This window comes from Sminthopsis crassicaudata, chromosome 2, assembly GCF_048593235.1.
Source record: "Sminthopsis crassicaudata isolate SCR6 chromosome 2, ASM4859323v1, whole genome shotgun sequence".
NCBI lineage: Eukaryota > Metazoa > Chordata > Mammalia > Dasyuromorphia > Dasyuridae > Sminthopsis > Sminthopsis crassicaudata.
This window is the reverse complement of record NC_133618.1, coordinates 379,864,359-379,890,840: the sequence shown is the minus strand read 5'-3', so window position 1 is coordinate 379,890,840 and position 26,482 is coordinate 379,864,359.

Genomic DNA, 26,482 nt, shown 5'->3' with positions numbered 1-26,482 from the left:
AGGGCTGCCACAAACATTTTGGCACATATAGGTCCTAAAGGAAACAATTTTAATTTTAGCATTATGACAATAGGAAACAAATGGGGTTTCATAAGCCAGTGAATGACACAGTCAAACTTGTGAATTTAGCAATAACAATTTGGCATCTATGTGGAGAATGGATTAGAGAGATTAAAAAAAATCAACTGGAGGCAAGTTAATCAATTAAAAGGCTATTGCACTAGTTCAAGAAGGAGACTGTAAGAACTTGATTTGTGAGGGGTATGTATGGAAGAGGAAAGAATAAAAGATGACTCTCAAGTTACAAAGCTGTCTATATGGAAAGACAATAGCGCATTCAACAGAAATAGAGAATTTAGAAAGGGTAGAGGATTTTTGAACTAATTTATTTTGATATTCTTATGGGATATCCACTTATAGATATCCAATAGACAATTAATCACAGTGACCTAGGGCATTCAGAAGAGATTCTAGGTCTGGGAAAATAGATCTGAGGATCTTTTGCATAGTGATGATAAAAGTAGAACCCATGGTAGCTAATGAGATAAACAAAAGAGAAAGTACAGAGAGACAAATGAAAAGTGTTTAAGATGGCGTCCTGGGTTATGTTCCACAAATACTGGCCAGAACAAGAATAACTACTCGATAGATGAGATTGAGAAAGATTATCCATTGGAAAAAGAAAAAGAAATGTCTTATAATAAATATGTTTAGTAAAGGATGGAATAGGGGGTAGGAAGTAGAGAAAATTAGGTATCTTTTTTGTTGGTTTTCTAAATAGAGAAGTGAGGGAATTAAACTAAAGATGTGAAATATCCGGTACACTTTAAGATGAGATCATTGTATTATTAGTTTTTAAGATTTTTTTCCCCTGAGGCAATTGGGGTTAAGTGACTTGTCCAGGGTCACACAGCTAGAAAGTGTTAAGTGTCTGAGGTTGGATTTGAACTCAGGTCCTCCTGACTGTGCCATATAACTGGTCCCCTAAACTGATTAGTCTTTAAAAAAATAGTCTTAAGGGGCAGCTAGGTGGCCCAGTGGATAGAGCACCAGCCTGAGTCAGGAGGACCTGAATTCAAATCTGGCCTCAGACATTTACTACTTCCTAGCCGTGTGACCCTGGGAAAGTCACTTAACCTTAATTGCCTCAGCCAAAAAAAGAGACTAATTAGTTTTTAAACTAATTTTACTATTAGTTTTTTTGTTTGTTTGTTTGTTTCTTTTGTTTTGTTTTTTGTTTTTGTGGAAGGGGAACAGGATTGTCTCCTTCCTGAGCACCATGAATTCTTGAATGTATGGCTCCTGTGTTTTTTCTTTCTTTATTTTTGGCTCATGTATATTCTTTAGATAAATGAATGCCCCAAGGTTAGAATGAGCCAAGTTAATTAAGGCCTGTGGGTATCAGAAAAATCATAAAAGTCGTCTAAGGTCAAGCAAGTGGAGTCAGTAACAATCTGTTCATAACTGCAAGAGACAGATTCATTTAAGAACCAACTTAGAAAATTGATCTTCCTTACTCAATCCAGCAAGGAAGTATACAATTTGAGCTTGGGAATGATTTCTCTTTTGGTGATGTCACACCCCAAAATGAATTTGGAAAGGACCTTACCATGGGAGAAAGTAACTGAAACTTACATGCACACACATGCATATATATGTATACACATATGTGTGTATATACATTATGTATATATACATATACATATATGTTGGTTTATGTATAGATGTATGCAAAATTTCAGCATCTAAACCTATGATCATAGAGTAGGGAGCTTAGAAATGATTCATTCAAATCTTTCTTTTAAGGATTTAGAGAAAGTTTTGGACTTATATTACCAGTTAGCAGGTTAGAGTTCAGAGAAAAATATGACTTTTCTCCTCAGGTTTCCAGGAATAACATTGAGTGGATGTGGTTTTAAATTCAACCATCCATTCACCCATCCATGCATACATGAATGTGAGTGTATATAATTAAATATATTGTATGCATGTCATTTTAGGACTTTATATTTTCATATATATGTGTGTGTGTGTGTGTGTGTGTGTGTGTGTGTGTATGTACAGGTATAATCATCTATCTATATAGATGTAAATTCTCACCCTCCCCTCCTCTATCCCTTCTTCCTTTCTCTCTCTCTCTCTCTCTCTCTCTCTCTCTCTCTCTCTCTCTCTCTCTCTCTCTCTCTCTCTTTTTCACTTTCTCTCTCTCTCCCTTCTTATTTGTTTCTACTATGGAAATATTGTGAAAATAAAAGCTATTTGAGAATAGGGATCATTTCATTTTATATACTTGTATGCTTATCATCGAAAGTAGCAGATTTTTTTTAAAATTAAGATTTTTTTTATTGATTGATCAGGATAGCTTTCCTCATGGTTCTGAAATTGATAATTTTTTTTTTAATTTTTAAGTCCATTTTATTTAGGGGAAAAGGAAGGCAGGGGAACATACCCAAGAGATAAGATTTTCCTTCCTTTCTTCCTTCCTTTCTTTCCTACCTTCCTTCCTTCCTTTCTTTTTTCCTTCCTTCCCTCTTCTTTCATTCCTTCTTTTTCTCTTCCTTCCCTCTTTCATCTTCTCTTCCTTCCATTCAATAAAGCATTCTTTTCTTTCTATAATATAGTCTACTTGACTTAGAAAGTTCACATTGCTTTTCCCTTTTAACTAGACACAAGGAAAAGGTCTTTCATGTTTGTGTGAAGGTGACAGAAATAAAATGTCAAGTCTAATCTTCTGCCTAAAGTGGATTTGTATCTGTGGAGCATATAAATAAAGAGAATGCAAACTTACTTGGAGGTTGGCGCTATGGTTGATGTGAAACTGTTGATTTAAGAAAACAAGAGGTTTCTAGAGGGAATTAAAATATGAGGTCTATTTGGTTTGTGGAGAAGACCTTGGAGGGAGAGGGAGAGTTCAGTTTTCTTGTAGAAGGGAGGAATTATTGGTATAGGATGAATTAGTTCTGACATATAGATCTGATATAAAAGTAAAGTCTGGAGGTTGTATTTGGGGTTCGAGGTTTGTTTAAAGGCTCCATGTAGAATAAAACCTATTTCTGAACAAGCATTGGTAGAGAGAAGACCAATGGCAAAGAAGGAGAATGATGGAATGAAAAGCTATGTCTTGAATGTATTGTCATCTTTGCGATTGCTAGACTATAAACTCCATGAAGGAAGTAATGGCTTTCATCCAAAAACTTTCCCCTTAAGTCCTTAGCACAGCATTTTATTTACAACAAGAATTTTAATGAATGCTTATTGATTGACAAATAAGTACTTATTGCACTTTTTTCCCTTTGATTTTAGAAATCATACATTTTTCAAAAACATACGCTATCCAAAAAAATATTCACTGCAGTGATGAAAATTCTCTAACCCCATGCCATTTGTAGCCCTTGGTCCTTTCAGTAATAAAGCAGTCAGATGAAACTTCTAAAACTGGAACCAAAATTGTTTGAAGAGAGAGAAGAGAGAAGGAGAAAGAAAGAGGGAGAAAATCCGTCTTACTTTATCATGTGTATTTGATAAAACTAAGACATTTATTTGAGTCACACAAAAAAATGATGCCTCAACAACAAAAAAGTCAGCCTTCTAGAATTAACTCTAAAATCTATAAATGAAATGTTGAAGAATATAACATATAATATAATAATACATAAATATAATTGTTCTTGTTCTCTTAGGGTTTTCTTCTTCCATTCCATTTTTCTTATTTTGCTCCCCTAAAGGGAGACCAAGAGGAGAGAAAAACAAGATTCAAATTGTATTCTATTATCAGATTGCATTATTGTTCCAGAAATGTGTGTTACCCACATGGAGATTAAGCATGAACGTATATATATAAAAGCATGTACGTATGTGTGGGATAATATACATGAATTAACTCCAGCTGGATTTGATGGGCTGAACTAGATCCCAGCATGATCTTTGATAGCGAGGTGGGCCATGGGGAGGGTCATTGAGAGGAGAGGGCCTATGTTGAATGTAAGAAAGACTTAAAGTGGGTCTTTATTGCAGTGGACCCTAATTGAATATATATGTTTATGCTTAAACTTTATTTTATAGATGAGTGCTAGTGAAGTTAATGAGTTAATACAACGACATTCACAGGGAGGAAGACATCATTTTAGACTAAATGTGTTTTGAAAAGACTTTCTAGAAGAGATAAAATTTGAATTGTATTTTTAAGAAGTAAGGATACAGATTGGCAGACAAAAGGTGGGAAAAATATTCCAAGGTCAAGATTGCAGGAGATGCTGGCAGCTTTCTGACTCCAAGTGGCTATTAGAAACAGAAGCATTGCAGGACCCTCAATTCATAATTGCATATTGAGTTGAATCTATGAAGTAATATTACTACTCTTATGATCAGTATCTCAGTGGCATAAGGGATAGAGTTCGACTTGGATCAGGATCATTGGCAAATCTGGCCTCAGTTTTGTTTGTGCATTTGTTTTTAATAATTGTATTCTCTTAGGTAAAGCATTGTACTTTCTGAGTCTAGGTTTCCTTATTGTAAAATGGGGATAAAACCTTATTAGGTTGCTGTGAGTATAAAATGAGTAATTTGCTTTGCAAATCTCAAATTATTTTCATATTTTAAAATGCTATATATATAAATGTTACTATTATCATTAAGAATATTCTGTCCCATTCCGTGGTTCATTGTTCCTGGAATGCAATGTGAACATTCCCACTTAAGGGCTTTTGATTCCATGAACCCTGTAATCCTAAGCCTAGAATACCTTTCCCATCTTTATCTGCCAATTTGTATCCTTACTTCTTAAAAATACAATTCAAATTCTATCTCTTCTAGAAAGCCTTTTCAAAACACATCTAGTCTAAGATGATGTCTTCCTCCCTGTGAATGCCTATATATTAACTCATTAACTTCACTAGCACTCATCTATAATTTTTCAAATACTTGTATTATCATTATTATTAATCAAATAAAATAGTAACACTGAATTTGATTTGAATAAGCTGACTGTTCTGGGCATTCCCACTTGTTCACGAAACGATTATTTAAGAAAATTAGTTTATGTTCCTGCTGGATGGCCAACCTGATAAACAAATACATTATTTTTTTCACCCTTTTCTTTTTAAACCTCCTAAAAGAGTTGCAGGTGCTGTCACTGATTGCTCTTTCCAAAGTAAGATACTGATTAATAAAATGTGTTATAATAGGTGTGACATACATTTTAAGTCTTTCAAATCCATGTAGTTTCCCATTAATTCAAGTGCAAATTGGAATATGGTCATATTTTGTTAAAATAAAATGATGAAGACTTCAAGGACTTTACTTACATTTACAAAATTTGTGATAATTCACAGCAGCTGTAGAAAGTGATAGAACAATTTAGTCTTTCTGTTTCTGTTTGTCTGTCTCTCTTTCTCTCTCTTTCCCTCCCTCCTTCTCTTCCCTTTCTGTCCTCCATCCCTCATTTCCTTCTCTTCCCTCCTTCCCTTACTCCCTTCCCTCCCCATCTGTCTTTTGTTCTTTTTTCTCCCTCTTGCTGTCCCACTCCCTTCCTCGATCCCTCCCTCTTTCCCACTCTTTCTCCCTGTTTTTTGAAAGAGGAAAATACAGTCCCTATTTTCCAAGACAGTTAATTAAAAAGTACATTTCTTACTTTTTTCTAAATTAATTACAGTTGGCCATTCTGTTAAGTCCAAAGAATAAAGTTCTGTTTATAGAAAGGTTTTTCATACATTATGATCTAATCCTATACTAAGTAAATGTGGCTAAGATTTTCTCCTTCACATAGCAGAGAAGCCCTATTTCACTGGAGAGTTGGATTTCATGACAAGTGGCAAGCCTCCCAAGCTGTTTACATTTTAGCTTTGTTTTTCTTATGTCTTTTTTTTTCTTTTTGTATTGATAAGGTTCTGTCAGTGAATATTAGAAGAAGGCTTCATCTTTGCTCTGTCAAGTCTAAAAACCTTTAATCCACTCATTTCCTTATAAAGAGTTTAAGATGCTGCTATTTTTTTTTTCTTTTTCTTTTTCTTTTCCTAAGCCTTTTTAGGTACAATCCAATCAATGTTTAATTTCCTGAATTAGCGCTCTGAGAAGATTTACTTCATTGTGTTTGTCCTACAAACAATATTTGTTCTAAAGTTTGTGCAAATTTCCTTTATTATGCATCTTCAAGTCAGAGTCTATGCACCTGCCCCCTAGTATTTTCCAAGTGAATAATGTTGGAATCCATCTGTACTTAACAGTCAATTAGCTACTGCTGTCAAGATACCTACTAAGAGTTGTTTTTCTCCTGGTTGGAATCAACTGTGTTTATTTATTTTCATGCACTTATCTTCTTAGCTCTATTGTGGACAATGGCCCAGTTGTGAGAACACTTGTTAGGATTGAAGTTTCTGACTAGAGAAAATCTTTTCTTTTGGGGACTTTTCTCATTCTAAAAAAAAAAAAAAAAAACCTGATTAAATGGTTACATTTCAATATATTAAAGTAAAATAAGAAGTTCAAGAAATAACCTCTCTCCTTCTGTCTCTCTGTGTTGCTCTGTCTTTGTTTATATCTCTCTCTCTATCTCCCTCTCACTCTGTCTTTGTCATAAACACACACACACACACACACACACACTCATTCACATATCTGTACCCTCAGTTATATGTTTGTTATGTAAACTCAAAAAAGAGACATACAAATATAGGCCAGGAAGACTCTGCATTCATTCTCTAACTCATATTGGGATTAGCACTGGTGGATTAGGTCCTAAAGCTTTACTACTGTTTTCTCCCTTCAAAGTTCTAAGTTCATTCATTGGTGCTATTGGGATTCTTCTAGGGCTATCAATTCAAACTTCCATGTCTTGTACTCCATTCAATATCAGTGACCATGCAGCTTTATATACCATCCAGCCTTTTGGCTGATGAGTCTTCCAGATTCACAGCTCTCCCCACTCCAGTCCATCTTTCACCTATCAATGTGAACATCTGAAAATTGAGGTCTGACTCTATCATTCTCCTAATTAATAACCTCTCTTTAACCTCTAGGTTCAAGTATAAAACCCCATATGTGACTATTAAGGAGTTTCATAAGCTGTAAAATGACAGCATATAGAACACATTTATTACTTTCCTACATATACTCTATGATACAATGATGCTGTTCTCCTTTCTGTTCTTTTCATAAGACATTTTCAATGGCTAGTGTCCATACCTAGAATATGTTCCCTCCTTTTTTCCTACCTCCTGGCTTCTCTCATGTATCAGTTGAAATTCATATGCCTTTCCTAATTTCCCTTAATGTTAAAGCTTTCCCTCTAAGACTATTTCCAATTTATCTTGTATATAACATATTTGTAAATACTTGTTTATATGTTGTTTACCCCTCTTTTGGTCAGAGTTTTTTTTTTTTTTTTTTTTTTGTATCCCTGGTACTTAACACAGTGCCTGAGATATAATAGATGCTTGTTGATTTGCTTTATGACTAAGCATTAACTAACACCCCAATATCATATTTACTAATTGATATTTTTGATACCATCTAGAATAAATAATAAATTCTTGCTAATTAGCTTTTATAAAGGTATATTTACCAAAATGATATAGCAAGAATAAGAATGCAAAAACATCTGAATTCCTTTACTTTTCAGTCCTTTTTTTTTTTTTTTTTTTTTTTTTTTTGAGGCTGGGGTTAAGTGATTTGCTCACGGTCACACAGCTAGGAAGTGTTAAGTGTCTGAGACCAAATTTGAACTCGGGTCCTCCTGAATTCAAGGCTGGTGCTCTATCCACTGCGCCACCTAGCTGCCCCCACTTTTCAGTCCTTAAGAAGGATGGACCCAAAATAGAAATTATTAAACAATTTCTCTCCCATAAAATTCACTTTTAGGTGTAGTCCAAACAATGGACAAGCCCTTCATTTGTAGGCAGGGTTCAGTATCTTGAAAGCCAGATCAATACATTACTGACTTGGGTCATGAAAGTCACTACTTAAGGCTGAATCCTCATAAAGCTTTGCAGCCAGCAAATTGTGCTATGGGTTCTAGTTTTGGGACCTACCTCTTACAAACTTTGGAAAGTCACAGGTTCATAGCCTAGTTCTCTTGTTTCTTTCCATCTCCTATACATTCACTAAAGAGCAGAAAAAGAATGAAACACAGCAAAAGCAGAAAAACAAACAAACAAAAAACAAACAAACAGCAGCACCATTTGTTTATGTGCCTGTCTCTCTCAGTCTCTCTCTGTGTGTTCCTCTCCCTTTCTCTTTTTCCATCTCTCAGTTTCTGTCTCTCTGTGCCTCTTTCTCTTTCTTTGTCTCTATCTCTATTTCTCTCTCTGTCACTATCTCTATCTCTCTTTGTTTATTCACTTCTCTATATATCTCTCTTGTCTTCTCTTTCCCCCCAACCCCCAGAAGCTTATAAACCTTGTCAATTTACTACTCACCAGGATTAAAAATCTCAAGTAGCTCACTGAAATCTTTTATACAAATAATCTCTCTGACTCAGTAGCCACTTAAAAATGTAGCCACTTTGATCACTATGCAGTAAATTAACAGGACATAGTCTTAGAATACCTATATATACTCTAAAGTGAAGCCTCTATTACACATGCCTGGAATCAGGTTTACCTTGTGAAGGTTGGCAGCATATAGAATACATTTTGAAGGTTTGAAAGTAGTTGGAGGACACAGCAAATAGAGTGGTGGTCTTGGAATCAGGATTATTTGAGTACAAATTTTGTATCAGATACTTACAAATTGTATAACCCTGAACAAATTATTTAACCTCTGTTTGCCTTAATTTTCTCAACTGTAAACAGGATAATAATATAATAATAACACCTTCCTCCCAGGGTTGTTGTGAGGATGAAGTAAGATGATATTTGTAAGATATTTGTCATGGTGTCTAGTACTTACTAGGAACACATAAATGATTGTTTTTTTTTTTTTTCCTTCTTTTCTTCCTTCCTTCCTTCCTTCCTTCCTTCCTTCCTTCCTTCCTTCCTTCCTTCCTTCCTTCCTTCCTTCCTTCCTTCCTTCCTTCCTTCTTTCCTTCCTTCCTTCCTTCCTTCCTTCCTTCCTTCCTTCCTTCCTTCCTTCCTTCCTTCCTTCCTTCCTTCCTTCCTTCCTTCCCCTAGCCCTTTCTTTCTCTTTTCTCTTTCCTTCCCTTCTTCCATCCCTTCCTTCTTCACTATCTCCATCTCTTTTTTCCTCTTTTTCTCTTGCCTTCCCTTTCTTCCTTTCTCTTTCCCACCACCCCTCTTTCTTCCCTTTCTTTCTTTCCCTCTTTCTCCTTTTCTCCTTCCCTTAATTAATTCTTTTTTCTCCTTCCCTCTCTTCCCCCTTCCCCTATCTCTTTCTTTCTTCCTTACAAACTTCCTTCCCTCCTCCCATTCCCATTCCTTCCTTCCTTCCTTCCTTCTTCTATTGATTAGTTTTCTGTTAAAGACAGGAGAAAGTGATTTAAAAATTTTATATATGGTTGAATATCCTTAGTGATCCTAGTGCCCCAATCAGAGGCAACAACAAATAAATCATAAGATAAAGAGCTGGCAAAGACATTACTGCTTATCTAGTCTAACCCCTTTTCTTTTTAGATTAAGAAACTGAAACCCAGACCAAAGAAGTAATCTGTCTGAGTTCACACAGAAAGTCAAATGATTCAAGTCACAGATCTCCAGTATTCTTTCCATTATGGCAAACTACCTGCCCACAGAACACTTTTCCAGATGCTGGGTGAAATACAAATTTAGTTAGAGGAAGTGCCCCTGAAAGAACTACAGGGGCACTTCCTCTAACTAAATTTGTATTTCACCCAGCATCTGGAAAAGTGTTCTTTCAATCTAATAACAAGACAAGATAAAGTTATAGATAGCTGTACTTAAAAAATGACATAAAATGCATCAACAAGTACTATTATAAAGTATTAAGCTGGGATAGGGGATGAGAGTATCTTTGACCTGAAAAATCAAGAAGAGGGTCAATTAGATGGCACAGTGAATCAAATATCAGCCCTGAAGTCCATAGGACCTGATTTCAAATCGGACTCCAGACATTTAGCATTAACTATGTGACTCTGGGTTAGTCACTTTTACAACTACTTCATACACAGAGAGAATCAAGAAGAGTTTCTTCCAGGAGGTGACATATAAAATAACATTTTAAAGGATGGGTAGGAATTCAACAGGTAAAGAAAAATACAGATGCATTTAAGAATTTCAGTATGTCCAGGAGTCCTTTTAAGGTCTTATTTAGTAATCTACATTCCCAGAACCAGGATCAACTAATTGGTGCAGTGTATAAAGTGCTTGCCTTGAAGTAGGACAGATCTTCATGAATTCAAATCTGACCTCAGATACTCACTAGCTGTGTGATGCTGGAGAGGTCACTTAACATTGTTAAACCTCAGTTTCCTCATCTAGAAAATGAACTGGAGAAGAAAACGGCAAACCACTTTAGTATCTTTGCCAAGAAAACTTCAAGTGGTGTGACAATGAGTCAGAAATGATAATTCAACAACAATTCTCAGAATCAGTCCTTCTGGGCAACCTATTTCAACTTCCATCCAAAACCCAACCTGTTAATGAAAGGGTGAATTTAAAAGAAAGAAGACCCAAGGGTGATGCTGAATGAAGGCACTAAGTAGATGAAGCTATTTTACTCTTATACAGTAACAGCTAAGGAAAATGGTTACAAATAGTATTGTAGATAGTGAGGTGAAACTATCTACTAAGGAAATCAGCTTGTCAGGGTGCTGAAAATTGGGCCAAGGAAAAGGAGACATATCCTCCAAATGGAGAAGGTATTAATAAAAGGAGAAACTAGTCCAGCTGACTGGCAAAAAGCAAAGAGCAGTTCCTGTAAGGAAGCTTGCAGTCTGGGCAGACAGCTTATTATTAATGAGTAATTTCTGAAAGGAAGAGAAACTGTGGAGACAGTGAACTGTATTGGATCTCCGCATACACACAGAGTGCAGGAATATCTTTGATTTGAGGGCAATAATGTAATTATTTCCCAAACAGATATTCATGAGAGAACAATATCTTCATTTCCTGTCCTCAGTTGTAGTTCTGGCAATTGGTGCACTGACAAATGCAGATTGTACACTGGAATATACAATTCACTTGGTAAATGATGCATTTGTTTGGGGAAATTAGTTTGAAGGTATTGGGGTTGGGATGTCTTGTATGAAAACCAAAAAAAAAAAAAAAAAAAAAAAAAAGAAAGAAAAAAGAAAAATTCCTTTTCTCACCTTCTAAAAGATAGAGATGTCATTAAAATAAAAGGATTAGAAAGCATAATGCCTATAGTCCTTTTACAACTGAGTTAGATAGTATTATTGTTAGACTTATTTTGTTGTTGTTAATTCATCAGTCATCAATCATGGCCAACTCTTCCTGACTCCATTTGTCTTTTCTTTTTTTTTTTTTTTTGGCAAAGATACTAGAATGGTTTGCAATTTCCTTTTCTAGCTCATTTTCCAGATGAAGAAACTGAGGTAAATAGGGTCAAGTGGCTTAGTTCAGGGTAACACTTAGACACTTTTGTCTAAAGCCACATTTGAACTCAGGTCTCCTGAGGTGCTCTCAATACTTTGTCACCTAATTGCTCCAGAGATGAAATTTAGAGATGGATGTTTGAACTGATTTGCTTAAAAGTGTGTGGCAAGCTAGAGTTTTAGTTTAAATAGTTAAGACTTCAAGTTCAGGCTTTTTTTTTTTTTTATCAAACCAATAAAAAGACATTAAATGATGAAAAGGTGGGAGCTTTATCCCATTAGATAAAATCTTCCACAAATTGTTAAATTCAGTCATTTGAAAGGAAGAGGTGAAAGCCAATTCTTTGTTCATTTTGTTAAAGATATTCTTAATTAGTCAATAAATAATTATTTTAGTAGATGACTTCAGTGATAATAATTTAATAAGACTTCATAGATTTTGCCCCTACTTCCTTTTTCATTTTATCATTTTCTTAGAAAATCAAACAGAAGGAGATCAGATGAAAAGGACGATGCCTTTCTCAATAATTAGAGAAGAAATGGTTCAGGATTCAGCAGGGAACGGGTCAAAGCCATGATATCCACCAAATCCTCTGAGGATGAATGTTGTTTACAGTATATGTTTAAAATAATATTCCTGGCTAGTCAAGCTCTCCCCCAGGATAGTGCAATTATAACAGTAACAGAGGATTAATTAAGAATCATCCCATAGGTGATGCTAGAGATCTGGAATCGACCAGAGGGGGTTACATTACCAACTCAGCACAGAGGTGAACAGACCAGAGTTGTTCAAAATAATTAGCTAGGCACAAGGGCAGGGCTGAGCTTTTGCCTTATTTGTCTTATTTTGATTAATACTTTAATTTCTCTCTCTCTCTGTCTCTCTGTGTGTCTCTCTCTCTCTCCCCCCCCCCATCTCTCTCTCTCACACACACACACACACACACATACACACATGCATAGAGTGAAGAAGAAACATTCTGGCTCTCAATTATGGGAAAAGAATGAACACAGTAGAGCAAACCCTATATAGAAATGAAATCAATGGAAAACATTTCATGTAGGCCTGCTTCAGTGGAGAGGGGGGGAGATATCTATTTTTAATACCTGATTCCTATGCCCCTAGTTCTCAGCTTTTAATCTTAGATAAGAGTTACAAGATAGCTCAATTGAAAGAAAACAGATAAAAATGATCAGAATGAGGAAAATGTTAAAAGTGGGAAGTAAATCCAAGACCCAAATCCATTGCTCTGTAGGGCTTTTAAAAAAAACCTAGCACTGGAAGTGACCTTTATTTCTAATTTAATGCATTCATTTAACAGACAGTCATAGAGATTAAGCAATTTCCCCAATGTTATATTATCAATAAATAGTAGAGTCAGAATTTGAATTCAGATTCTGTGGCTCTAAATTCAGTGCTCTTTTCATTATATCCTGTTCTCTTTTATTTTATTTAGTTTATTTTAACTAGGCTTCCCCCTGGTCAGAACTCCAGGATTCCAGAGCTGCTGGGATAAGATGAAAAGGAGAAGACATATTCCCTTTATCATCTTTCTTTGGATACTTTCCCTACTCAGTGTTTTTTCTTATTGTTTCATGAGTTCCTTTTATTTTGTGGTAAACACAGTGTATGTGTAAGAGGGAGGAGTAAAAATTATAGAATGTTTTTTTTTTAATTTAATAATAGATTTTTTTTTTATTTTCAAAATACATGCAAAGATATTCAACATTCAACCTTGCAAAACTTTATATTCTCAATTTTTCTCCTTCCCTTTCCCTCACCTTCCTCTCCTAGACAGCAAGTAATCTTTTGTAGGTTAAACATATGCAATTCTTCTAAACATATTTCCACATTTATCATACTGCACAAGAAAAATCAGATCAAAAAGGGAAAAAAATGAGAAAGAAAAAAAGCAAGCAAACAACAACAAAAAAGATAAAAATATTATGTTGTGATCCCCATTCAATTCCCATAGTCCTCTTTCAGGTTGCAGATGGCTTCTCCATGACAAGTCTATTAGAATTGGACTGAATCACCTCATTGTTGAAAAGAGCCAAGTCCATCACAGTTGATCTTACATAATTTTGTTGTTGTCATATAGAATGTTCTCTTAGTTTTAAAGTCTCTCCAGGACTTTCTGAAATCATCCTACTGATCATTTCTTAAAGAATAGTAATATTCCATTATATTCATATACCACAATTTATTGAGTCATTTCCCAACTGATGGGCATCTATTCAATTCCCAGTTCCTTGCTACTACAAAAAGGGCTGCTACAAATTTTTTGGTACCTGTGAGTCCTTCCCCCCCCTTTTTTAAAACTAATAATGACATTATTTATTTATTAGCTTCTAGTCATCAGAGCATGGTATTAAGAACTCAGTTTCTTAATTCACCATAGATAATGTTAAACTCAAACCAATACCTCCATTTTTGAGAGGTCAATGTGTTGTATATATCCTATTCAACCTTCCTTTTTATATAACAACCTCAGCCAGGTTTAGAAAGTATGGAATGATTATATGGATAGATTTGGAGAAAACATGTTTGGAACCCCTAACTTTGATCCATTTCTTTCTAGCTGAAGACTTTTTTTTTTTTTTTGGCAAGACAGAACTTTTTTTATATCAGTGATTCTTTTCTGTGACCTCATGCCAGATCAGCTGGGCTGAACACACCTTTAACCTTAGTGAAATGGACCTTTCTTGGAGTTTTTCTAATCTATCTTTAGCTGGAGAGTGGTTTCATTGTCAGACTGTTCAGAGACTTACTTTTCTTTGATTTTTGAGGGAATCTCCCTTTTCCCTGTGTTATGATCTCTTTAGGATAGAGACTCAACAAAGATATTGCTGGATCAAAGGGTATGCAGTTTGATAGCCCTTTGGGCATAGTTCCAAATTGCTCTCCAGAATGGTTAAATCAGTTCACAACTCCACCAACAATGTGTTTAATGTCCAAGTTTTCTCACATCTACTCCAACAAAATTATAGAAGTTAAAAGAACATGAAATATAATTTATTATATTTCCTCTACTTAGAAAAAGAGCAAACTAAAGCTCGGAATGCAAAAATAATTTTTAAAGGACACTCTGCTGGTTTGCTGGGTCATCCACAGATGTTAATAGATTGCATTTTTCTGGGACAAAGCTTCAGTGGCCTAGTGCCAGTTAAAGATCTAAAGAAAAACACAGGATATGCAGGAAGCAAAGTAGTACACTTTGGCCAGAGCACAAAATACATAGAAGAGAGGGATAAGTCTGATGTCAGATTGTAAAGAACTTTGAATGCCATTTACTTTAAAATTTTTGAATGCTACACATTTTAATCTTTGGTAGGGTATTAGAAATTCACTGAAGATTTTTGGGTGAAGGGGTGATATGACAAAAAAAAAAAAAGTATATAATGTTTACTCTCCTTTTCTCCTAAAACTCAGGGTAACAGAAAGCTATAGCCTTACATAATACTTGAAAATCCTCACTGAACATATTGACCTATGCCTTAGGGGAACAAGAGAGAAGAATATAAAATATTCCATATTACCCCAGATAAATGTGATCTCAGCTGCCTCAAATGTCTTAAAAACAATTTATGTGATTTCTCTTTTGCCCAGATAACATCCTTCCATGCTTATACTTATTTCTACAAGTGCCTTGATATGCCATCCCTTATATCCTTTAAATGATAGGTTTCTTGAAGGCTACCACTGTGTAATTTTTCATTTTTATATCTTCAACATTTACCTATGTTATAGCTTATGTATAGAAGTTCAGTTCTGCAGATCCTCCTAATGAAAGACTAAGGAAAGGCAAAGATTTCTATTGACTAATTCATGTATTAATCATTAACTTCTGTTTTTCTTTAGATCTTATTACTAAACTGGGGAAGTAAAAGAGGAGCATTATTTTTGTGTCCTATAGATGCCAAGGAAAGTAAGAATGGGATCCAGATAGTTAATTCACAATAGATTGCCTGCATTAGAAATGGAATGATATGTTAATTCTCATGCTTATGATTCTCTAGGATTTCTGGCTAAGCTATGATTCAGTCTGAATCCCTTCTTCTCTGGAAAGGAGCATTGCTTTAAATCTTCCTAGGACTATTATTATCTAAAACCAATGGCAAGGGAGCAAGTTGTTCTCTCTCTTTTTTAAGTGCTGTTATCTACACTCAGAAGTTTGTTGGTAAAAGCTTAACAGCTAATTCTCTGGGGTGGGGGGAATGCAGTGCCACATTTTAAATTTAATCTACATTTTAAACATTTTACTCATCAATTTCTTGACTCTATATGTTAAAAAAAAAAAAAAAAACACACGAATCAAGCGCTGGTTTGTAACATTTGCCTATTTCCAAGGTGTAAGTATTCAAAATAAATATTTTGTTTATTGTAAGTTGGTATGAGTGGAATCTAGTCCATCCCCATCTACAGTGATTTTTTTTGCCTCCAAGATCCAAATTTTAGGCCTAAATCTGCTGTCAGCATCTCACAAATGAAATTCATTCCACACCATGAAAGTCCAAGATGAAGCTATATAGGACATCAGAATACTATTAAAAGACTACAATGTAATATGTCTCCATGCCATTTGGTTCACAAGTCCTCAGTAATTTCTCTCAGTATAATATTCTGAAGAATATCCCTACAAGAATTTTCTTCTTCTACTTCAAGAATTGATATTCAAATTCTCTCTGAAACATTTCTATGTACTATAAGGTCAAATATTCCATCCATTTCACTGTTTCTTATTATCTTTATGTTCATAGCATTACCTGCCATTGTTAACATTTATCCTATGTTGTACTTATTTTCTATAGTAACAAGCTTGTTATATCTATGTGAACAGTTTTATTCTTCTGACTTCTTTTTGGCTTAAATTCTTCTGTACTGAATTTGTAAGAATTCAAGCTTTTTAAAAAAAAAAAATTAGCCATTGTTAGATGTATTCCATTCTGTGCCAAAATCTAGCATTAAAAATTTTAACTAAAATCCAGAATTCTAAATAATATTCATAGGCACCATATTTCTTAGTCATCTATTGACTTTTTAGCTTTATTTTTTTTCTCATCCTATGCCTTTGATTGGCACTAGTAATGAAAATACTACTTGTATTCTCCAGGGTCTTTAGTGTTTTGCCTAAGATTTTATAAACCTTAATAGTACCAAGAATTCTAAAGGAATCCACAGATATAGGAGGTGTTGTTAAGTCTGAAAATTCTCAAGAAGTTTTCAAACATTTTTTTCAGGACAAGAATTGGAAGGTTATAGGGAGTGCTTAACTACATGATAAAAATTAATTTGAATTTAGCACAACAGATTAGAAATGATTGACTATTTGCAAGGAAGTCATAGCACAATAAACTATCTGTATACTCAGAACCATTGATTATACTTTTATTCATTGCTGAGATGTGAAGTTCACTGCTTGCCGATTTTGTCTTTTTTTTTTTGGTCAAATTCAAAGCATCTGTGTTTTGTTTTTTGTTTTGTTTGTATAGCTGCCTTCCCCAAAGAAAAGTAATGTTAAAAGCCTAGCCAGCAATGGATAAGGGCAGAGATTATAATTAACACCAAACTAAATGAAATGATAGACATAAAAGTAGAGACTCTGTGTAATGACAATAGCTCTAACAACCTATTTATAGAATCTGTTGATTCTAGAAAATGGAAATAGATAAAAGTAAAGATACTAACTTTGATTATTCACATTTCTTAGAGAAGTTTCACATATAAAGGCAAAGAATATAAGATCCAACTATACTTATTTTTTGTTGGTTGCAGAAAAATTAAACTTTGTATGTGAAACAGACTTAAAAGCTTTTCTCCAGCAATGTCTTTTATTCATAGAAAAAGATCATATAAGATTCAATGATATGTGTGATTATAAAGATAAATTACCAGATTTATGTAGGCAATTTCAGCTTTCTATCTTCTTTTTTTCACTTTACATTTTTCTTTATTGGGTTCACAAAAGTTTAAGCATCTTCTGCCTCTTTCCCAGTTTCCTCATCAGTATGATACAAGACGAGAAGTAGGGAAGTATATTGCCATCAAAATGTTTAAATCATTATCACAGAGTATGTTCTATGGAAAGGTCAGCCAGGAAGTGATAAAAAGTTCTTCCAAATGCTATAGGACATCAGACAGATACCACCAAATCAGACCACACCACAAGGATTTTTCAAAAAAGACTTCCCTTGTAATTCTTATGGTGGGGGAAGAGAATAAAAAATAGAAAAGAATGCATATCACTAGAGTATGATGCTAAGTTGGATTGGCAAACCATTGATTTAGAAAAGCAGTACATGTATTTTGGGCAGGCATTGTAAATTGGGATGGGAAGAAAGATAGAGTAAAATTAAAGGTACTGGGCTTTGAAACATAGTTTTTAAAGTCCATGGTCAGGAGGAAGGTCAAGAAAGAAACAAAATCAGGCCAGGCTGGGGCTTTCTAAAAAAAATTAAACATTCAAGAGAGCAACATCAGATTTAAATCTGGGGTCGATTAGGGTTACCAGCTGGGTATCTAATGAGTATTTATTTATAGAGACCTCTTTTCTAAAGAGAATGGATCCTGAATTCTGAAAGGTCTGTCTTCTAAAGATCTAGATAGGGGTATGATAGTCTCTCCACTACAAAAAATCCATTATTCTAGAAAATCATTGATTGGATTTATAAAACTGTCATTTATTTGATTAATAGTTCTAAACTCATCTAATGTCCCTTTGTTTTTTTGTTTTTTTGTTGTTGTTGTTCTTTTGTTTGTTTTTCATTTACAGTCTTCTCCTTTAGACTTTTTGGATTGGATATAGTCTTGTTTGTTGTTCACCCTTTTTTCTTTCTACTTCTAGTACTTATGTCCAGCTCCCTTCTCCTAGACACAGACAGTTGCTTATAGATGATAGTACATCACATCCTCATTGGTTTATCAGCTTTGAACAATTGGTCCTTGAGGAGCTGAAAGTAAAGTGACTATGTGGTATTGTGGAAAGTCCACAGAATTTGGAGTAGCAAAAATTCAACATTTATTTAGTAAGTATACAATGTACAATTTTAGAAATTTTGTGATTATAAAGAAGGAAACAATCCTTATTTGCCACAAAATGTATTTTAATTTTTAGTTTAATTATCATTAAATTATATTATAAAATTTTAGACTAATAATATAAACTGAAGTTATTAACTATTTAGCTGTATCTTATTTCTATTATTTATTATATTTGACATATTTAAAATAATATGAAATAATACAGGATTTTGCTGAAATACTGAAGGAGCCAGCAGCTAAAGTTTAAAAGAAGGAAGATTTTGACTAAGCATTAAAAAAGAAATACTAAAAATTCAAGCTATGTCTACAAAAGTATAGTAGGCTGAATGACCAAATTTATCAGGCAGAGGATGAATGATTTGGCTAAAATAACCTTTGAGATTTTTTTCTTAATTTAATTGTCAAATCTCTTCTCTAATTTGAACCTCACAATAATCATGTGAGTGACACTAGCCTCCTTGCTGTTCCTGGCATATAAAACTCCGTCTCTGGACTCTAGTGCATTTTCATTGGCTGTTTTCCATGACTGGAAAGCTACTCATCTCTGCCTCCTGGCTTCCCTAAGCTTCTTTCAAGTATCAACTAAAATCCCATCTTCTAAAAGAAACTTCTCCCTGTCCTTTTTATGCTTAATTTGTTTCCTCAGAGATTCCTGCCTTCCATTCCAGCCCCCATTTTATTCTATCTTATTTGCAGTGATTTGCAGGTTCTCTCTTCCCTTAGCCTATGAGCTGCTTGAGAGAAGGGATTTTTTTTTTTTAATTGGCTAGAGATTTTTTGAACTTTATAGCGCTTAGTACAATGTCCTGCCTACGATAAAGTTTAATAAATATTAGTTATCTGAATACTTATACTCATTTTCTAGGTTAGGTACATAAAGATTGCATTTCCAAAGTAACATTTCAGCCAAATAGCAGAAATGAGATTCAAACCCAAACCCAGTGTTACATTCTACTAAACTAGAGTGACTTTTTGTATAAGTAAGTAATCTTTCCTGGTCTTTAAAACAAACCAAAAAGGCATTTAAAAGGCAAAAAAAAAATTAAGATATGAGGAGCCCTGCCCAAAGCATTGATGGGAGTAAATTCATAGATAAAGGAACAGGAAGGAGTAGAGACCATAAGAACACACCTAAGCCAAATAGTTAAGATATGTTAGTGCTTACAGACCTAATCTTCTGATGGATGATTTTGATTTCTAAAGCTGAAATATCTTCTAGTCTCATCCAACTGCCCTCGCCTGACTCCTCAAGCCATTACTCATCTTTTAAGTTTGGGAGTGGTAGCAGCTTGTGAAACCTGGAGGAAACAGACTCCTAGTCTTGTTTTGCTTTATTGTGCATCGAATGACTCATGGTTTTTGCATCATTTATTAAAAACTATGTGAACTTGTAAGTCTCCCAGCTGGCTGATCTTACCTTGATTCAGGCTGCATTTCCAAATGGTTGGTGAGCAATCTTTAGGCAAAAAAGGTGACTAAGCTGCAAAACACCCCAGGATAGGGCAAGTGATTTTTTCTCTTAATTCTCCTGCTGGCAGAAAGTAAAGCTTCTTGTAAATTAAAAAGTGACCTTGAGTTATCTACTTACTTCCATCTATACCCTCCTACCCTCCTTACTCTTTGCCTGCCCACCCAGATATAAATAGACAGTAGCATAGCCCTTACCTCTTGCAATCTGAAGCTAAAATGAGAAAATATCCTTCTGAGTGTTGTGAAGGAGGATGAAGTGGGAGGAGAGCTAAGCAAGCTCAGGGCCAGGAGATCTGGGCTCAAGTCCCATTTCTGCAACTAGCTGGCTTTGGTTACTTTTGATTAAAGCACTTCTGTGTTCTGAGACTCATCTCTCTCATCTGTCAAATGGGGATAATAGTACATGGAGAGAGTGCATTGAAAATACCTTATCATTTCCTAATAATGTGACATTGGGCAAATATGCAATTTCTATGCTTTGGACTTTACTTTCTTTTTTAAAAGGAGGGAGATGGGTGGGGTAGGCTTAGGTCACCTTGAATGTTCAACAGATTTCTTAGGTTCTATAATTTTTGCACTGTATTCCACCTTTAATAATCTATGTTTTATTAAACTTCTTAGGGATTGTTTTGAGGATAAAATAAGATAGATAAATAGAACAAATATACAAATACAACTGTTCAGTAGCCATAAAGTAATGTAGAAGTCAATCAGCTGCTTGGAATCTGTAATTGTTGGGGAATAAAAATGAATTCTTGTCATTTAGGATTATTGAAAAAAAATGCACTCTCCTTTGGGTTGTCCCTATCAAAGGAGGTAGGTTACTGAACATTTTCTATACTGCCAAATAGGCCTGAAATTTTGGCTAATATAGACTTTTGATTTGAATATAAGATATGGTTTCCCTTCTCCTTCTTATCCCTTTATGAGTATGCTTTTTTCTTCTTTTTTTAGAGTATACATTTTCTTTTTTAAATATCTTATTTTAAGTGTGAAATATATTAAATGGAAAAATACCTCCCTTAATATTTTAAAACATATATCTGTAGATTAGATATATTACATTAAGAGTTTAATAAAGGAAAATAAAAACTCTTTAAAGAATAATGTCAATATGTTGTTTACAGAAAACACATTTAAAGCAGGGACAGATCAAAGGTAAAAGGCTGGAGCAGAATTTATTATGCTTCAGGTGAAGTAAAAAAAAAGCAGGGGTAGAGGTCCTTATCTCAGATCAAGCAAAAGCAAAAATTGATTTAATTAAAAGAGATAAGGAAGGAAACTATATCCTGCTAAAGAATAGCATAGACAATGAAGTAATCAATACTAAACATATATGCACCAAGTGGTATAGCATCTAACTTCCTAAAGGAGAAGTTAAGAGAGTTGAAAGAAGAAATAGACAGCAAAACTATAATAATGGGAGATCTCAACCTTGCACTCTCAGAATTAGAGAAATCAAACCACAAAACAAATAAGAAAGAAATTAAAGAGGTAAATAGAATATTAGAAAAATCAGGTATGATACATATTTGGAGAAAACTGAATGGTGATAGAAAGGAGTATACTTTCTTCTCAGCAGTTCTGGAACCTATACAAAAATTGATCATATATTAGGACATAAAGACCTCAAAATTAAATGCATGAAGGCAGAAATAGTAAATGCTTTCTTGTCAGATCACAATGTAATAAAAACTACATTCAACAAAAAGTTAGGGGTAAATAGACCAAAAAATAATTGGAAACTAAATAATCTCATCTTAAAGAAGGATTGGGTGAAACAGCAAATTACAGATACAATTAATAATTTCACTCAAGATAATGACAAGGATGAGACATCATACCAAAATCTGTGGGATGCAGCCAAAGCAGTAATAAGGGGAAATTTTATATCTTTAGAGGCTTACTTGAATAAAATAGAGAAAGAGAAAATCAATGAATTGGGCTTGCAACTTAAAAAGCTAGAAAAAGACCAAATTAAACCCCCCCAATCAAATACTAAGCATGAAATTCTAAAATTAAAGGGAGAAATAAATAAATAATATTGAAAGTAAATATATATGTATATATATATTGAATTAATAAATAAAACTAAGAGTTGATTTTATGAAAAAACCAATAAAATAGATAAACCTTTGGTAAATCCGATCAGAAAAAGGAAAGAGGCAAATCAAATTGTTAGTCTTAAAAATGAAAAGGGGGAACTTTCCACCAATTAACAGAAAATTAGAGCAATAATAAGGAGTTACTTTGCCCAATTTTATGTCAATAAAGTTGATAACCTAAGTGAAATGGATGACTAACTCCAAAAATATAGGCTTCCCAGATTAACAGAGGAGGAAGTAAATTGCTTAAATTGTCCCATTTCAGAAAAAGAAATAGAACACGCTATTAATCAACTCCCTAAGAAGAATCTCTAAGACCAGATGATTTTCATGTGAATTCTACCAAATATTCAAAGAACAATTAGCCCCAATGCTATAAACTATCTGAAAAAATAGGGAATGAAGGAGTCCTACGAAATTCCTTTTATGACACAGACATGGTACTGATACCTAAACCAGGTAGGCTGAAAACAGAGAAAGAAAATTATAGACCAATCTCCCTAATGAATATTGATGCTAAAATCTTAAATAAGATATTAGCAAAAAGACTTCAGAAAACCATCCCCAGGATAATACACCATGAACAAGTAGATTTATAACAAGAATGCAGGGCTGGTTCAATACTATTAGTATAATTGGCCATATTAATAACCAAATTAACAAAAACCATGGGATCATCTCAATACATTCAGAAAAAGCATTTGATAAAATCCAACATCCATTCCTATTAAAAACACTTGAGAGTATAAGAATAAATGGACTTTTCCTTAAAATAATCAATAGCATCTATTTAAAAGCATCAGTAAGCATCATTTGTAATGAGAATAAACTGGAACCATTCCCAATAAGATCAGGAGCTAAACAAGGTTGCCCACTGTCACCATTACTATTCATTATTGTATTAGAAATACTAACTTTGGCAATAAGAGTTGAGAAAGAAATTAAAGGAATTAGAATAGGTAATGAGGAAACCAAATTATCACTCTTTGCTGATGATATGATGGTATACTTAGAGAACACCAGAAATTCTACTAAAAAGCTATTAGAAATAATCCACACCTTTAGTAAAGTTGCAGGATACAAAATATACTTACATAAGTCATTAGCATTCTTATATATCACTAATAAAATCCAAGAGTTAGAGCTACAAAGAGAAATTCCATTTAAGGTAACTACTGATAGTATAAAATATTTAGGAATTTATCTGGCAAGGCAAAATCAGAAACTATATGAGCAAAACTACAAAACACTTTCCACACAAATAAAGTCATATCTAATCAATTGGGGAAAAAAAATATTAAATGCTCTTGGATTGGGCGAGCAAATACAATAAATTTGATAATACTACTTAAACTAATCTATTTATTTAGCACTATACCAATCAGACTCCCAAAAAACTATTTTAATGACCTAGAAAAAATAACAACAAAGTTCATTTGGAAAAACAAATGGCTAAGAATTTCAAGGGAATTAATGGGAAAAAAAAATCAAATGAAGGTAGCCTAGCTGTAGCAGATCTAAAATTATATTATAAAGCAACAGTTACCAAAATCATTTGGTATTGTCTAAGAAATAGACTAGTTGATCAGTGGAATAGATTAGGTTCAAAGGAAAAAATAGCCAATAACTTCAATAATCTATTGTTTGACAAACCCAAAGACCCCAGCTTTTGGGATAAAAACTCACTGTTTGACAAAAATTGCTTGGAAAATTGGAAATTACTATGGCAGAAACTAGGCACTAACACACACAACACCATATACCAAAATCAGGTCAAAATGGGTTCATGACCTAGACATAAAGAATAAGATTATAAATAAATTAGAAGAGCATAGGATAGTTTACCTCTCAGACCTGTGGAAAAGGAAGGAATTTATGACCAAAGAAGAACTAGAGGTCATTATTGATCACAAAAGAGAAAAATTTGATTATATCAAATTGAAAAGTTTTAGTACAAACAAAACAAATGCAGATAAGATTAGAAGGGAAACAATAAACTGGGAAAACATTTTTATAGTCAAAGGTTCTGATAAAGGCCTCATTTCCAAAATATATAGAGAATTGACTCTATAAGAAATCAAGCCATTCTCCAATTGATAAATGGTCAAAGGATATGAACAAACAATTCTCAGATGAAGAAATTGAAACTATTTCTAGTAATATGAAAAGATGTTCCAAGTCATTATTAATCAAAGAAATGCAAATTAAGACAATTCTGAGATACCACTACACACCTGTCAGATTGGCTAGAACAGGGATTCTCAAGCTACGGCCCTTGGCCAGATGCTGCCCACTGAGGATGTTTATGCGGCCCACGGTTATGGCAAATGAGGTGAGGGGTGGAGACAGAATATGAGTTTTTGTTTTTACTATAATCCGGCCCTCCAACAGTCTGAGGGACAGTGAACTGGCCTCCTATTTTAAAAGTTTGAGGACCACTGGTCTAGAATGACAGGGAAAGATAGTGCAGAATGTTGGTGGGGATGTGGGAAAATTGGGACACTGATACGTTGTTGGTGGAACTGTGAATACATCCAGCCATTCTGGAGAGCAATTTGGACCTGTGCCAAAGAATTATCAGACTGTGCATACCCTTTGATCCAGCAGCATTACTACTGGGCTTATATCCCAAAGAGATTTTAAAGAAGAGAAAGGCACCTGTATGTGCAAGAATGTTTGTGGCAGCCCTCTTCGTAGTGGCCAGAAACTGGAAACTGAGTGGATGCCCATCAATTGGAGAATGGCTGAATAAATTGTGGTATATGAATATTATGGAATATTATTGTTCTGTAAGAAATGACCAAAAGGATGATTTCAGAAAGGCCTGGAGAGATTTACATGAACTGATGCTGAGTGAAATGAGCAGGACCAGGAGATCATTATATACTTCAACAACAATACTATATGATGATCAATTCTGATGGATGAGGCCCTCTTCAACAAGGAGATATACCAAATCAGTTCCAATTGAGCAGTAATGAACTGAACCAGTTACACTGCTGGAACTCTATCTTCTCAGAAATCAGCCAGAGTCAGGATCACTAAACGTCTTTATTCTTGATCTTTTATGGTCACCTTCCAACTCCAGGTCTGGAGTTTGAGAGAGTGTGAATTCCGTGACCCAAGTTTCTCCTCCTCCTCCTCCTCCTCCTCCTTGTTTGAAGGGTCAACCTTCAAACAAGTTAATAGGGAACCGTCCAATTGCCAGGGAAAGAACTCTTGGAGTTGACTATGAACCACTACATAGAATTCTCAATCCCTCTATTTTTGTCTGCCTATATTTTTGATTTCCTTTACAGGCTAATGGTATACTGTTTCAAGTCTGATTCTTTTTGTACAGCAAAATAACTGTTTGGACATGTATACATATATTGTATTTAACTTATACTTTAACATATTTAACATGTATTGGTCAACCTGCCATCTGGGGGAAGGGGTGGAGGGAAGGAGGGGAAAAGTTGGACAAAAGATTTTACAATTGTCAATGCTCAAAAATTACCTATGCATAAAATTTTTTGTAAAAATTAATTAAAATTTTTTTAAAAAGAGTAATGTAATGAAAAAAGAAGGAAGCAAGCATTAAGAATCTATAATTTTCCAGGTACCATATTGAATATTATATTAATATTGTCTTATTTGATTCTTATAACAATACTATGAGTAGGTGTTATTATTATCCCCATTTTACATTTTGGGAAACTTAGGCAAATAGCTACTATATGACTTGCCCAAGGTCACACAGTTATTATGTGTCTGAGGCCAGATTTGAAATCAGGTTTTCCTGATTCCAGATCCAGTGCTCTAATTACAATACCACCTAACTGCCTCTAAATATTTTGTTTCTCAGTCTAGAGGCATAAAAATTAGGGGGTTATTAGATGTTTTTTAGTCTATCCCTCAGATATTGCTTAGATGTAATGCTAAAAGTAATTTAAAACACTGATCAGTTCAATCTCTGGTTTTTTTTTTTCAGATAAGGAAACAGACCTACAGAAGTAAAGTGGTAATACCAAAGTAATAGAAGTAATGACCAGTAAAGCTAGCTTTATTTAAACAGGGATTCTCTGCCTCCAAATGAGATGTTTCTTTTTACATCATCATAACCCATCACAGGAAAATCTCTGGCAGATTTGAAAGAGAATTTAGATTTCTCAACTCCTTACACAGTATTCTTTCTATTTCAACAAATTGTCCTATTCCAAAATGAGTCACAATTGTGGGAACATCCCAAAGAAACAATAATTAATCCTAGTAATGTTACCTGATATTTATCTAGTAATTTGAGGTTTCTAAATCACTTTCCCCATAATACTGTTAGGTAGTTAGGTAGGAAGCTCAGGAATCATTATCTACATTTTATAGATGAGAAAATTGAGTTAGAGATGAAATAACAAAAAGTTC